A 15,304-nucleotide genomic window follows, 5' to 3' on the forward strand; every position below is an offset into this window, starting at 1 on the left:
AAAAGAGAAGAGCAGATCCCCCAAAAGCTCACCTTTAGGACAGTTGGCTGCATCTGCCCAAACCAGGCCTTCCTGGGAAACTGCGATCTGAACACCAAATGCTGCCCTCCGCCGGGCTCAGCCCAGTCTCCTCTCTTCACAAAGCCGTCCTTCACCTCTCAGCTTGACATGATGGTGAGGCCAGAGGTCCCAGTTTGCTGGAGCCCATCCTGGTTTACATCTCCCATCCACAGTATTTATTAATAGTGCCCCTGCCACTCAAGTGTCCCGATCTGGATAAAATATATAGATACCACTTCTCTCATTCTTCTTAACCCTGACCTTCATGGGCACCCATCACATACAAACTTCCTTACTGCTCAGGGGGCGCAAATCCACCTTCCCGGGGTGGTGCCCACACCTTCTCCTTTCTCAACTACTAGTCTGTACCCCAGCCTTCCACCCCAGCCTGACCATGCGGGGGTTGCCCAGAGAGTTGGTTAAAAAGCATGACTCGGACCTGGACACCTGGCTTGTCCAAAACATGGTAAGTGTACAAGCAAACAGACAAAGAACCAGGCTTTAAGGACCAGCTTCCAGATGGCTGAGTGGCTCAGGGCAATCTGGTATACAGTGAGAGCAGACTAACGTCCAAGTTTTCACACCTCACTTCTTTCCCCAAACTTCAAGTAAATACTGTTAGGAACAGTAAAACTTGCAAAATGAATGAATGAATAAATAAACACAGGTACAAATGAGCAAGTGAACAGAAGAAATCCTTGCCTCTCGCTGCACTGGGTGCACACAGAGCCCATTTCTCCTCTGACCTGGACAGGCTCTCCAGATCTGGACAGCACGTACAGCTGGCCATTCTCCCAGCCAGAGGAGCTAGGTACCAAAGGGCAGCATAACCTTTCTTGGGTCCCGGCACTGAAAGGAAAATGTACAGAAGTAAAGGGAGTGGTCACGTTTGCTGGGCACGGGGCTTTGACTCTTCTGGAAGCAGCACACCAAGGTCTTCACTTCATGCGACAGGTGGGGAAAACTGAGGACAGCTCAGAGAGGTGATGTAACTTACCCAAAGTCACACAGCTACAAAACATCCAACCTGGTGCTTTGACACTCTTCTCCCCAAACCTGGAGCTTCTCCAGGAAACTACCAAGTGAGATACAAGGGAATACATGATAGCCAGAGAGGGTGAGCGTTCCGATTCAGAGCTGGCAGTTAAAATGCATCGAGGGCAGCTCAGAGCCCTAACTCCCCATTGCCATTCATGATTTATGCAGACGTTCCCCATTAGCTCTAATGGATGTGGGGAGCATAAATCTCGGGGCACAGCTCCAGACAGGCTCTTGTGATCTAAATGCCACTAAAATCAATGACATCGTCCCAGTATTGATATGGCAATTGTAGCACTTCATACCCAGGCCTGGTGGGGTTGGAAAGAGGAGCAGAGTCTGAATGGCGTAGCCTGTCCTCGATGCTGCCGCGGTGGGCACGGTGCCCCGAGAGTGAGCCAAAGTCCAGACTCCAGAGCCAGATACTGGATCCAGAGCCCAGCTCCCCACCTCACCAGCTGTGTGACCTGGGAAGCACCTCAGGAGAAGTACCCTGAGGCTCAGTTTCAATGTCTGTAAAATGGGGGTCAAGTTACCGTGCAAAAACCTCTGACCAGGAGGTAAAGCTGCCGGGAGGTAAAGCTGCGCTTTACTGAGAAGCACAAAGGCTGTGGAGACCATTTAGGAGGGAACCACCTCCTTTGCTACAAAGACAAGCTGAACCTACAAGTCATTAGGTTTGTCTTAGATTTGTCCGGGGGCCCTTCCATGCAGATTGCGACACCAAGGCCCAGCCAGCATGAGGGTTGCAATTCCAACAAGGCCACTTGGAAGGCCAATGCCCAAGAGGCGATGCAGGTGCCCGGGAAGCTGGGGGGAAGGCTGGACCCCGGCAGCAGTGGGCGGCCAAGCTCCAAGCCAGGCAGAGCACGGCTGCCCTCGAGTCAACATAGGCACAGGACACACCCCTGCAGGAGGCCACATGGCTTATGCATGGTTCTAGAAGCTGCTTCACCTCTTTCTCTCTCCCTGGCTCAGAACAGATGAGCATAGAACTGGTGTCTGAGACTCGCTGGAAGGCTGGAATTATGTCCTACTCAAAACATCAATATTCCAATCCACCAGGAGGTACCTGCTCTCCAAGGATAACAGGTACCGGCCACAAAAGACCACTTTGGATACATTGCTGAAAACAGGGACAAAATAGATTGGGGCTCGAAGAAAGCTTTTATTGAGACTTTATCTTGAAAATTAAAACTAAAACCTATAAAGATATATTGATCTTTAGCTTATCTATGTAAATTTATGTGATAATTTCAAATCTGTTAATTATGAGAATGAACAGATAATAAATGGTGTGTTGGCATAATCATTCCAGCATTCGCTTTGGACAAACCCAGAAAAAAACAAAGCAAAGTGCATTATCTGATGGGAAGGTAATGGCTCGGGACCCTCCTCCCTCGCCTGACTTCAGCTGCCCTAAGCCTGCCAGGCTACACCACCCTACAGGTCCAGAGATGCTCCCTTTGCACTGTCAAAAGCAAGTACACAAATGGTGACAAAGTGAACCCGGGATTAAAAGAGTAAATAAATAAATAAATAGGCAACAAAGAGCCCACAGAATTCCCAGGAAAGCAGGATAGGTACACTGAATCCAGGAACCATGAGCTCAAGCGAACTACTAGACAGCTTCTGGAATCCCTCCATCTTCCCAGGATGCCTCCTGTTTGGACCAGTCCAACCCCCTGCCTGCTGGGTCCTAGATTGAAGGAAGGGGTGGGAGGAGGGAGGCAGTCAAGGCCTTGTTCTCCCTCCTTGAGTAAGATCTGAAGACCCCAGACAAGAGAAACCACCAAATTAAGAGCAAGGGGATGTTTGTTTTCTTCCAGGACTGAAATCAGAGAAGTGGCCAGGATGAAGCCACGTGAGCCCTCGCTACTCGATTGTGGTGGACAGTGCCCACCCACAGCATGCTACCCCACAAGCCAGCCTGCAGAGGGGGCCTGGCTGCTGACTCACCTTGACAGAGAGGACCCTGGAGACCCACAGAGAGTGGCTGCCACAGTGCTCCACAGTAACCAGGCACTCGTCAGGAGGGGCCCGCTCACCCCAGGTGACCTCCAGGTTTGAACCACACAATAATAGTATAATCCGAGGCTGCTCCACAAGGACCACCCACCTGCTCAGCCCTGACATGGGAGACACCCAAAACAACAGGCATGGCTCTTTTCCAACGGACATGCTCCCTCCTCCCTGGGAACATGGAGTAACCATTACTTAATCAAGTCCTGTACACCTGTTGGGCACTGAGCTCCACCATCCCATTTAATCCCCAGACAACTCCATGACTTGGTTACTCAATTTACACACAGGAGAGCCAAGATGCATGCCTGAGAAGTGGTGTAGACTGGGTTCTAACTCAGGCTCTCCTAACCTGGAAGGCCATGATCCGAAGGGCCAGACTGGGCAGCTCTCCAACAATCTCACTGGGAAGCCGAGAGCTCTGCATATCTGGTGGCTGGAACAGTGTGGGGCATGGGTTGATGCTCAAAAAATATCTAATATTGGGGCACCTGGGTGGCTCAGTTGGTTGAGTGTCTGGCTTCAGCTCAGGTCACGATCTCACAGTTTGTGAGTTCAAGCCCTTAATGGGGCTCTGTGCTGACAGCTCAGAGCCTGTTTCAGATTCTGTGTCTCCCTCTCTCTCTGCTCCTTCCCCACTCATGCTCTGTCTCTCTCTCTGTCTCTCTCAAAAATAAATAAGGATTAAAAAAATCTAATATTTCTAGTTAGGCTGCATCTATGCAAGTTATTCGTGATAATCTGGAGAAGCAGAAAAACCAAGCAGATAATTTGAGCTTCATGAAGCTGCTGCCAAGCCATGATTACATGAGTAAATCTTGACTACGAGCTTCTGAAGGCAGGAACTTAGATCCTTGCCTCACTCTCCCAGAGAACCATTGCTCTCCTCCTTTGCATTTCAACTTACGGTCATATGATTCATTGAGTAGGGTATGTGCTCCCCAGTATCATCTCCATGACTAGCAAACAGCAGGTACACAGTGGATATTCCTGGAAGGAAGAGCCAGATGGCCAGCAAAGAGGTTGGCACAGCTAACCCATGGCCAGTAAGAGAGCATAAGGTGGGCTGGGAAGGGCACTCCAGAAATGAGGCCTCCACAGCAACAGGGAACCCCCAGCACATCCAAGGCTTCCCTCTGACTCTGAAGTTTCCTGTCCCCTCTAGGATCTCCACAGGGTTCAGTGTAGCCATAGCCCCCGGTTCAACGCCTTCAGCATAGGCTGTACTCAGTCACAACCTCAAAGTGTTTCTCAGTCATTTTAAATACGGAAATTTTGTCCTGAATAGAAGAAAATGCTCAGAAAAATTATGTTTTGCTTTTCAAATGAGCAGAGATTCCCTGAATTTTGAAAGTAAACAAATTAGAGTAGAAGATGTCCAAATAATCACGTAAACTCCAATTTCCTATGTTTTAACATAAACATCAAAATAATGAACTCAGGCTTATAGGAGGGGGGAAAAAATCCTGCCTGATGCTGTTGCATTCTTTAGAAGCTGAATCCTAAACGACTAAATTGGCAGTTTATTAACAGGAAAATTATGCTAAGTAGCTTCATGTTGATGTCAAGAATTTTATGCAGCCAGTTATGGTGCGGTACCCTGAGTGCCTCATTTGCATTTTCTCATTTAGAGAGAACAATGGCTCCAAATGAGTGCAGCATGTTCACATTACACACCCAAGAACATTTGCACAGACAGGAAGGAATATCTTGATACCAGAGTGATTAAGCCTTTTGTTCATTCTGCTCCAGCCTAGACTTAGGGGACAGGGGGCAGAGTAATGTCACTTAGAATGGTAATGAAGGGACCCAAGGCCAGAGCTCTTAAATGTCTCAGAGGACAAACAGCCATAGCCCACAGGACTCTTTATTCTTCTGACCTCACCAGGTTTGCTTTGGTTCAGTGAGAACTGGAGGGTGTATGACAGATAAATAAATATCCCCTCCACGTCGCATCGTGGAAGGCCTTGTGACATCTGCCCCAAGAGTTTTGGAAGAATGGCAAGGAGCCCTGTGTACAGCCCACTGCTGCTAAATGTGGGCTGCTCCCCTGGCTCAGCAACTCAGAGCAGAGGCTGCACATCTTTATTACACCAAGGTCTGCTGAAAACATGAATTTACTGAGTATCCACCTTGTGCTTAGTCCTCTGCTGGATAAGGGAGAGAGGTGAAGAAAGAAAGGATCATGCCAGCTCTCTAGGAGCTTACGGACTAATTGAGAAGACCATCCTTAGAAACCAAGGGATTAATTAAAACCAAGCGCTGGATCCAGTGTAGTTAATCATGGCCTTGGACCAGGAATGGATCGCTGGAAGGAGTGACTCTTAAGTGTCTAAGAATGGACCAGAATTTTAGCATATCCAACAAGAAAATGGACAGCATTCCACATGGAAAGAACTGCACCAGCTAAAGTATATATATATATTTAATTTTTTGAGAGAGAGAGAGCACAAGATGGGGAGAGGGATGGGGGGGAGAGAGAGAGAGAGAGAGAGAGAGAGAGAGAGAATCTTAAGCAGAGCTCAATCCCATGACCCTGAGATGTTACCTGAGCGGAAATCAAGAGTCTGATGCTCAAACCAGCTGAGCCACCCAGGCACCCTGCACCAGCTAAAGTATAAAAGCACTAGTGAGCATGGCATCTGATAAAGACCGGCAGAAAGACTTGCATTCTTTTCATGCAAGTCTCACTTTTCCAAAAAGCCTCAGGCCATCAACAGAGGCTTGCCTTAAGACTTAATACAGCAGACATAATGCTATGTGTTCACCAGATCTCATTTCATATCCCTCCTTTTCTGGGAACCTGGAAAACTGTGTTTCCCAGCCCCTTGTAGTCAGGCTGGACCATGTAACTAGTTCCATGCAAAAGATAAACTTTTGTCTCAGTCACACAGTAAACGGGGGTTGTTTACTACTGCAGCCCAACCTATTTTATCTTCACTAATGCATTGGATAAATTGATTCATTACTGAATCCTGACTTCGTATACTCATGCAATCATTTACGGAATATTTATTAAAGGCCCATGAGGTACTAGGCACTCCATTCAGCACAAAGAATACAGTAGTAAGCAAGAACAACAAAGTCTCTTCTCATGAGGCTTATCATCAAAAAGAAATCAATCCCAAATATTAACTATTAGGAATCGCAAAATCTAATTCCTTTTTTTTTTAAAGGGAAACTAAATTGAAATAAGATCCTTTAATCCAGTATTTCATTCAGTCTGTGTCTATCACTTGGCCAGTTGGCTCTTTGGCAAATCCCCCGACCTGATCCCTGAAAATCAGAGTCTGTCCTCAGCCAGAGTCACCCTACAACAGCTGCCCTGTGTCTATAAATGGTTTTCTCTGACTCCCATCTGGAGAGCGAGCCCTGGGGACTCATTATCACAGACCACACTTCTGATAGGGCTCTGACTTCAGAAGTACCAAAGAGGTCTATAAGAGAAACAGCTTCTCATCTTCAGGATAATACTATTGTTTTGATAGAATGACAAAAACACACTGATTTTTTTTAATGTGCTTTGTACTATACCATTTTTTCAAAATTAACTTTACTGGGGCATAACTTACATAAAATAAAATGTAACCATTTTACACATAACTTGTGTACATTTGTGTAACCAACTACAATAAAAATATAGAAAGTTTCCATTACAGTGAAAAGTTCCCGAGTGCCCTGTCCCAGTCAATGCCACCAAGCCCAGGCAGACACTGATAAGCTTTCTGTGACCAGAGATTACATTTGTTTTTTTCTAGAGTTTCAATTAAACAATATCATACAATATGTATTCTTTGCATCTTGGCCAATTTCACCCAACATAATGTTTCTGAGCACCATTCATGTTGTTACATGTATCAGTAATACATTCCTTTTTATTGCTGAGTAGTATTCCATTATGTGGATATACCACAATTTGTTTATCCATTCACCAATTGGACATTTGGATTGTTTCCAGCCCTGAGCTATTATGAATAAAGCCACCATCACCTTTCAGGCACAAGTTTTAGAATGAACGAGCCTTCATTTCACATCAGTAAATACTCAGAAATAGAAGCAAAGGGTCTCATGATCAGTGTATCTCTAACTTTATAAGAAACTGCCAAAGTATTTTACAAAGTAGTTGTACCCTTGTACATTCGAAGAAGTGTAAGGGTCCAATTGATCCATACCCTCCACAACTCTTAATTGTAGCCATTCCAAAGTGCATGTGGGAGTATCTCCCTCCTTGTGGTTTTCATTTCTACTTCCCTAGTGACAAATAATGTGAAACATCTTTTCATTTGTTTATTGGCCATGCATATTTGTGAGTGTGTGAAGTATCTGTGCAAATCTGTTGTCCTTTTAAAAATTAGGTTGTCTTTGTACTGTTGACTTGCTGGTATTCTTTATACATTCTGGATACTATATCTTCATCAGAAACATATATCGAAAATATTCTCTCTCCGTCTGAACCTGGACTTTTCATTTCATTAAGTGTCTTCAAAAGAGCAGAATATTTCACTTTTGATGGAATCAAATTTATCAATTCTACCTTCTCAAGTCTGTGCTTTTTATATCCTACAAATCTTTGCCTATCCTGAGCTCATGAAGATTTTTCTTTCATTTTTTTCCAGAGGTTTTATACTTCCAGCATTTACATTTAGGTTTGTGACCCACGTTGAGTTAATTTTTATGTACAACAAGGTTGAGGATCATTTTTTTTTGCATATGCGTATCCAGGTGTTTCAGCACCATTTGATGAAAAGACTATCATTTCTCCAGCAAATTACCATGGCAAATTTTTTGCAAATCAATTCACCACCTATGTGAGGGACTACTTCCTGCCCCTATTCTATTTCCCTGATCTCTATGTCTATAATTATTGCCAATTCCACACCATCTTGATTACTGTAAATTCATGGTAAGTCTTAGAGTCAGGCAGTGTACATCCTCCAATGTTGTTCTTCTCTTTCTAAATTGTTTTAGCTATTCTAGGTCATTTCCACATTCATATAAAATTTAGAACGCCATCTTTGAAGGGTACTTCAAAGTATAGTAAGTTTCACTTGTGTTGACTTTGCCAGAAAAAAAGCTCAAACCAGATCCAGAGATGAAAGTGAGATGCAGGTTGGAGGTTGGTTAGTTCTGTGCAGCGATGGGGGAAATGGCCTATTACTGGGGTGCAGCACTAGGCTGTCAGAAAATGACTGTTCTACCCAGAGATGTGTTCTCCATGAGCCACCCACTCCTCAGATCTGTGATTTGTTTTGTTTTGGAGAGGGATATCTTTAAGGCACACATGCCATGGGTTTAAACTGTTAATCCTAGAGACAATCAACCTCGTTTTACCAAATCCTGGCTAACAGCTTGGGTTTACTGGTTGGAGTCTTCTGAATTCAGGTTGAGTTGGCCTGGACCACACACCGGCGCTCACAGGAGTGTGAATGGTGATCATAAAACACCGTGATATATGTGGAGAGTTGGAAAAGATTGAAGCTGTGCACCACTGTAAGGGGTTGTTATTAATGGCACCCTTCATAAGATTTGAGAGAGGGTGACCGGATGTGTAGGACTGAAGCTGTCTTCAGGACTCCATAACTGTAGTCAATCACCTGAAAAAGGGCAGTCTCACTTTGGTTGGGTGTCAGAGCGACCTCCATTTGTTGACACTGGGGAGACCAGTTTGAGAAAAACAAGAGGGCGGGGTCTAGATCGGGAATTTGGTCAGTACCTACATCATCAAGGAGATAAAACTTTAAAAGACAGTCACTCCCCACCCCATCATCTCTCTCCCTTGATCTTTGCTCTGAAACCCAGAACCCAGATCAAACCAGATAAATACATGTTATCAGCAGGCAATCCTTATACTTTTACCTTCTCTAATAGACTGAATGACTCTACTCACTGTTAGCTGGGAAAATATCAGGGAGTAGCTAATGCTACCTCCCCCATGTGGAATTCATACCCCTAGGAGTGAGTCAGTATCCTGTGCTAGATCCCCGGGCCTGAGCCCACCTCACCCACACATACAAGGAGGAAGCCGGACTAAAGGGTGATTGCATGAGCCACCGAGGCTAAGCATTCAGTCACCAACACCTAACTGAGAACCCCCAAAGTGCCGGCCCTCCTGGACACTGGTATACTTGGTGTCCAGAGACGGCATCCACTCCTGAGCACAGCATAGCTGATAATACCTGAAAACAATCTTTCAGCAAAGGTGGTCCTGAAGCTAGGGGGTCCCCATTCATAGGGAAAGTCAGCTTCTCATCCATGGCCCTTGTGGGGAACTCTACCTCTCCAAGGCATGGCGATTCTCACTCTCCCCCAGGAAATGTTCCTGCTATGGAAACTATCCCAATTTCCCTTATCCCCATAGATAAGCCAAAAGGGTGTGTGTGTGTGTGTGTGTGTGTGTGTGTGTGTGTGTGTGAGAGAGAGAGAGAGAGAGAGACAGAGAGACAGAGAGACAGAGAGACAGAGAGACAGAGACAGAGAGAGACAGAGACAGAGAGACAGAGACAGAGAGAAAGAGAGAGAGAGTCTAGGAGCATTTCTTTCAGTTGTGGGGTTTAACATATTTTAGCATTGTGTGCTCTGGAAATAATGAAGGGATAGATTCAAGAGGGCCAGGGCAGTCAGCTCCAAATAGAGTTCCTTGTGCAGTGTCCCAGATGAATAATGCACTTTTGGCTTCAAAAAAAGTTTGAAGGGATTCAATTTGTAAAACCAATCAGACTTCAAATATTGAAAATAAAGCCAGTTTGAACAATTCTTTCTCTTACTCCCAGCCTTTGCTGAATGAAATTAAGAAAGGCATATCACCACTTCACATGCAAGATAAAGCACTGTTTCATATAAAAGCGGTTTCATTTTTTTTCAAAGCCTGGAGCTGCCAGTGTTAATGTTTGAATTATTACCGAGCTGCAAATGAGAGCCAGCGGCCTGTCGGTGTGTTAACTATACATTCCAAAGCCGGGTGGCAGGTGGGGGACCATAGCTTTATCCTCAATCATGTTTTCACATTATATAAACCACATCCCACATCCAGCGCTAACTATGCCCCAGACAAAGAGAAGATACAGGGACCCACAGAGCCATCAACTTTCAGAATGACAGAGAATGAAAGGGAAGAGTTCCAATGGGCAGCAAACTTGGCAACCACAAAAAGCATTTTAATGACTATAAAGAGTTTAAGCTTGACCCTCATGGAAGCTGAAATAGAGATGGCTACTCCCTCAGGGGTTAAGAAATTGTGGCAGACAGATTGGAACGTTAGTTTAAAGTGAATAAAAGCCACCGTGACCTCCTCTTCTGTGCCTGAAGCAGTGGTCTTGCTGGGGTAAGTGTATCCCCATCATCCAGAGGAGAAAGTCGTTCACATTTTACCCAGCTCCCTACCGGACAGACCTGGGCAGCAGTCACCCAGGGCTGTGGGATAAGGTAGCTGTAAAGGGACAGTCTGGTGGATGCTCTCTTGAAGAGCCCAGGGACCAGGAGAGGCTGTCCTACGAGGTGGAGGCAGGAGGACGAGGCCTCGCTGGGGCCAGAGAGGTGAAGACCAGCCAACACCTTAGCTTCTGAGGCCAGGAAGAAAACTGCATGGCAGGACATAAACTTCTTCCCCAAATCAGGCCCTGGAACCATTCCACACTAGTTTTAAAAGGGCAGGTGCATCCTGCTGAAATAAACCCTTGGAACACAGCACCTACGAGACAGTGAGGAGCCTGCAGACAGGAAGAGTCTGAAGTGGTGGTTAGAGGATTCCAAGACAGCATTAGGGGAACCAAGAGGATGGGACAGGTACAGGCCTGAGGGAACCCAGTTCCACACCCGGAAACCCCTGGAAATCAGGAACTAAGGGTCTGGCTGGGAAAGCATGAGAAAAGAGGAGCGTCGGTAACCCACAGGCAGGTTTTGCTGACCCTTCGTGCACACAAAGGAAGAGCGGGAAGGGGAAGAGGCCCGAGGTGAGGATGGCAGGTTCCACAGCTCTGGGGGGTTCTGTCCACAGCCTGGATGTGGGTGCAGAGGGGGCCTGCAGAGGAGAGGGCTTTCCGGCCTGGCAAAGGGAGCCTCATCATTCGCTCAACAGACTGGTATTGTTCCAAGCCTGGCAGAGCCACGTGAGATAGAAGAATGGATAAGAAGGACTCCTCTCCAGCACTTAGCAGATCATAAGTGTTCAGCAAACAACTGCTGCAGAGCCAAATGGTCCTCGTTGCTCAAGGATCTCAGGATGAGAGCCAATGGAAGCAAAATTCTCCCAGATGCAGTTTCAGAGCCCCCGGGTGTCCTAGCCAGAGCCGGAAAGGCAAGGATGCCTGGGGATCCATACACCTTCAATCAGGACACCTTCCCAGAAGAGATGCAGAATGCCATGTGATTTGGGGCTGAGGTAAGTAAGCTACCCCCAACTGTATCACTGGAAGCAGCCCCTCGTGCTCCCCCAGAAGAAAGACACCTCTAGACAGTGAGGGATAGGATTGAGAAGATGCAGCAAAAAAGAGGTCCTTTTCCTTGAAGGAAAACTCCTTTGTGAAAGAGAACTGGAAACAGCCTACAAGACATACCACTGTCCTTGATGAGGTCATCTTCCTCTTAGGAGGTACAACATGGTAAAGAGTGACTGAGAGACGGGATGGTCTGCAACCAGACTGAACCAGTGAGAAAGGAAGAAACAAAAAAAGTGGTTTAAGTATCACATAGGGTTTTTTAGCTATAAGCAATTCCTATCAGGAGGCAGCAAGCAAGGAAGGAAGGGAATAAGAGAGAGGAAGAGAAAAGAAAGAAGAGAAAAGACGAGGAAAGGCTTTGAGGAAATACAAAAGATAAAAAAGAAAGAGGCATTTATCAGAAGGATAAAGGGAAGCTCAGAGAATCCAAGATCCTGGGAAGGACAGGAATCCAATCGGCCTCGGTGGTGCCCTGGGTAGCATGAGCTCCTGGGCTACCTCCTCAGAGCACGATGCCAACAACTCCACTCGGGATTCAACGTCCATGGGAGAGCGTCCACGCATGTGCCCGCTGTGCCTAGTGCTATGAGCAACAAACTCTGAAATCAGGTAGAGGAAGCTCCCCCAAATACAAAAGGGGTGCTTACCAAATGAGTAAAGGAGATGCCAAGTGCTTGAAATAAAAGAGGCCATTGCCTACAATCACTCAGCTGCCTAGCACATGCACGTGTAGATTCAGGAACACTGGTACACACACACACACACACACACACACACACACACACACACACACATACACACACTGTCCAGACAGTCATACAACATAGGGCTTTGGAGCCAAGCCATCAGTTTGAATCCTGGCTTGGCCAATGTATGACTGTGGCAGAGATATTTAAACTTTCTGTGACTAGGGGTGCTTGGGGGGCTCAGTCAGTTAAGCATCTGACTTTAGCTCAGGTCATGATCTCACAGTTTGTAAGTTCAAGCCCCATGTCAGGCTCTGTGCTGACAGCTCGCAGCCTGGAGCCTGCTTCGGATTCTGTGTCTCCCTCTCTCTCTGCCCTCCCCTCCTTGTACTCCATCCCTCTCTCTCTCCCTCTCTTGAAAATAAATAAACACTAAAAAAAATTTAAATAAACTTCCTGTGAGTATTTCCTCATTCATAAAAGAGGGATAATATCCCTATCAATGCTCTCTCTGGGAGGATTAAATAAATAATGCACGTGAACTTTTCACATAGTGCCTGGCACCCAGTAAATGACCAGTAAGTATTAATTATGGAGTTTCCTCATGTATACACCAAAAAATGCCCCCATCTAACATGGTACTACCACCTCATCCTTTTGCAACAGGAAACAGCCTGGAGTCCATCTAGTTACCACATCCAACTTCAAGCCCTAGACTTCTGGGTAACATTCATTTCTCCCATCTCCATATTCTACTGCCTGCAGACTAAACTAACTGCATACATAACTACATAACTACAGTTATGTCAATGTGCCCACCATAACTGACACATCTTACTACATCATGGAGTAGGGAAGAAGAAAAAAAAGAACATTTCAAGATGATATGACCACAAAGCAAAGAGATAGAGAAAGACTCCTATTCTTTATATGACCCCTTTCCCCAAGCCAGAGGGATGGATATCAGATTCCAACAAAGACCTGTCCCTGGCTATTAGGAGGGATCTCAGGAGCAGAGAAATGAAATTGGTGGTACGGTCCCTCAACACCGAACACTCCTAGCTCTTATTCTGGGCTTGCTGGACAGCCTTCTGATGATTAGAACACTCCCATAGCCTCTCAGAGCCTCCACCAGAGCAACATGACCACCTGGTCATCTGGTAGACCTCTTGTCCACTTACAATTAGGAAATTAAATTTTATAGCACAAATCTAAAGTTCATGTGAAGTTAACCTGACTGATGCAACCTCTTTTAGGACTTGATTCTCCTTTATATGAAACAAATGAGGCCCTGGGGCATGCAACTAAAGAACAGCTATTTATTAAAGTGGTATGGGAAGATACACTTTTATCCCTGTCTTATTTCTAAGGAAGTGGCTGGAAAGTTCCAAAGCAGAGAGAGTAAGAGATCACATCTGTCAACCGTGCTCTTCTCAGGGCATGTATGTGACTCAGTTAGGTATCTGACTTTGGCTCAGATCATGATCTTATGGTTCATGAGTTCTAGCCCTGCATTAGGCTCTCTGCTATCAGTGCAAAGCCCACTTTGGGTCCTCTGTCCCCCTCTCGCTCTTCCCCTCCCTTCTCCCTCTCTCTCTCTCTCTCTCTCTTCCTCTCCCTCTCTCTCTTTCAAAAATAAACATTTAAAAAAAACATGCTCTCCTCACCAACTCCCTTAATGAAGATCATTCGTTCCTTCTTCCAAAAAGATCTTATTAAGCCACTTCTCTGTGTCAGGCCCCATGATGTAAAAGAACGGGAGCTAAACCAGAAGCCCAGGAGACCTAGCTTTTATTCCCAGCTGTGTGATCCAGGGCAGCGTGTTGCCCTCCAGGTCTGCAGGTCCCACAGTCATACAATGGACGCATGATGTGGGACAGAACAATCTGGTATGTCTTACTCAGCCTGAATCACCCCCAATTCTACACAAGTTGGAGGGACTCACATTCCAGCTGGTCATCTCTGGCCAACAGTGTCCTTTGCCAAGTCCAGCAAAGCTGCTAGACACCTTCTGGAGCAAGGTATGGCCAGGCCCAGATGGCTTATTAAAACAGGAAGTTCTTGTGACAGCAAACTAGCCATTGAGAAGAGGCGTGCAAGTTAACTGAAACATCTGAGCCTCCCATTTACTTTGGATGATTTTTAAATTTCATTTTGGCTAAAGAAATCAGCCCATCTGTCTGGCTTCTGGAACAATTAGAGAACAGGGTAGAACTTAAAAAGCAGAAAATGAAACAAACAAACAACAAAATATGGGAAATACAACCAAGAAAGAGACGCTTAAGGCCTTGGATGTGTCCCAGAGAAGAAGAGAGGTGGAAACTAGATCATAGGATTAGATGTGCGGATGCTGGGCTTGAGTGGAACATTTTCAAACCAGGGGCTGCTCTGCCCCTATCTGCCTTGGGACCCCCAGGTAGTGTACGTGAGGGAGCAGGGCAAAGGGTTGACCCAGTTTCCCTCCATGTAAGCAGCAGAGAGAAGGGCTAAAAAAAAAAAAAAACACACACACACAATAGCACAATGTCACGTTCCTTGCCTGACACAGGGGCCCACCCGGGAAACTCTCAGGGAGGTTGAGACCAAGTCATCTGTATCCAAGGTCTTCCAACAACAGCCCGTTCACACTTTGGTCTGGTCCAGGCTGGACTGGATGAGCCCTGGCCTGAAAACATTAATGGACACAAAGCAAGCCATCCACGCTTTGGAGAAGATTCAAAACACTGTCAATCAGCACTGCTGCACACAGCACAGGAGAAAGAGCAGGCTGAAGATGAGAACATCCCAGGAAACCAAAGAGGTCAAGAGATGCCCCAAGGCCACACAGCAAACAGAAACACTCTAAGACCTGGTCCAATCTCGTTTCACACGGCATCTAGAAAGTGGAAGGGAAGTTTCTCAGAGAGCTGATAGGCTGGGAGTTTACACATATGCAGGGGGGAAAAAACAACCAACAGACCTGGGATTTGGAGTTTGACTAGAGTGGCAGGCCAAGGGAGTTACAGAGTCACAGTCATTTTTACACTACCTCCTGAAAGGAGCAATAAGAAAAAAAAGGGACTG

The sequence above is a fragment of the Herpailurus yagouaroundi genome, unplaced genomic scaffold (assembly GCF_014898765.1).
Source record: "Herpailurus yagouaroundi ecotype Mexico unplaced genomic scaffold, PumYag 192, whole genome shotgun sequence".
Classification (NCBI taxonomy): Eukaryota; Metazoa; Chordata; class Mammalia; order Carnivora; family Felidae; genus Herpailurus; species Herpailurus yagouaroundi.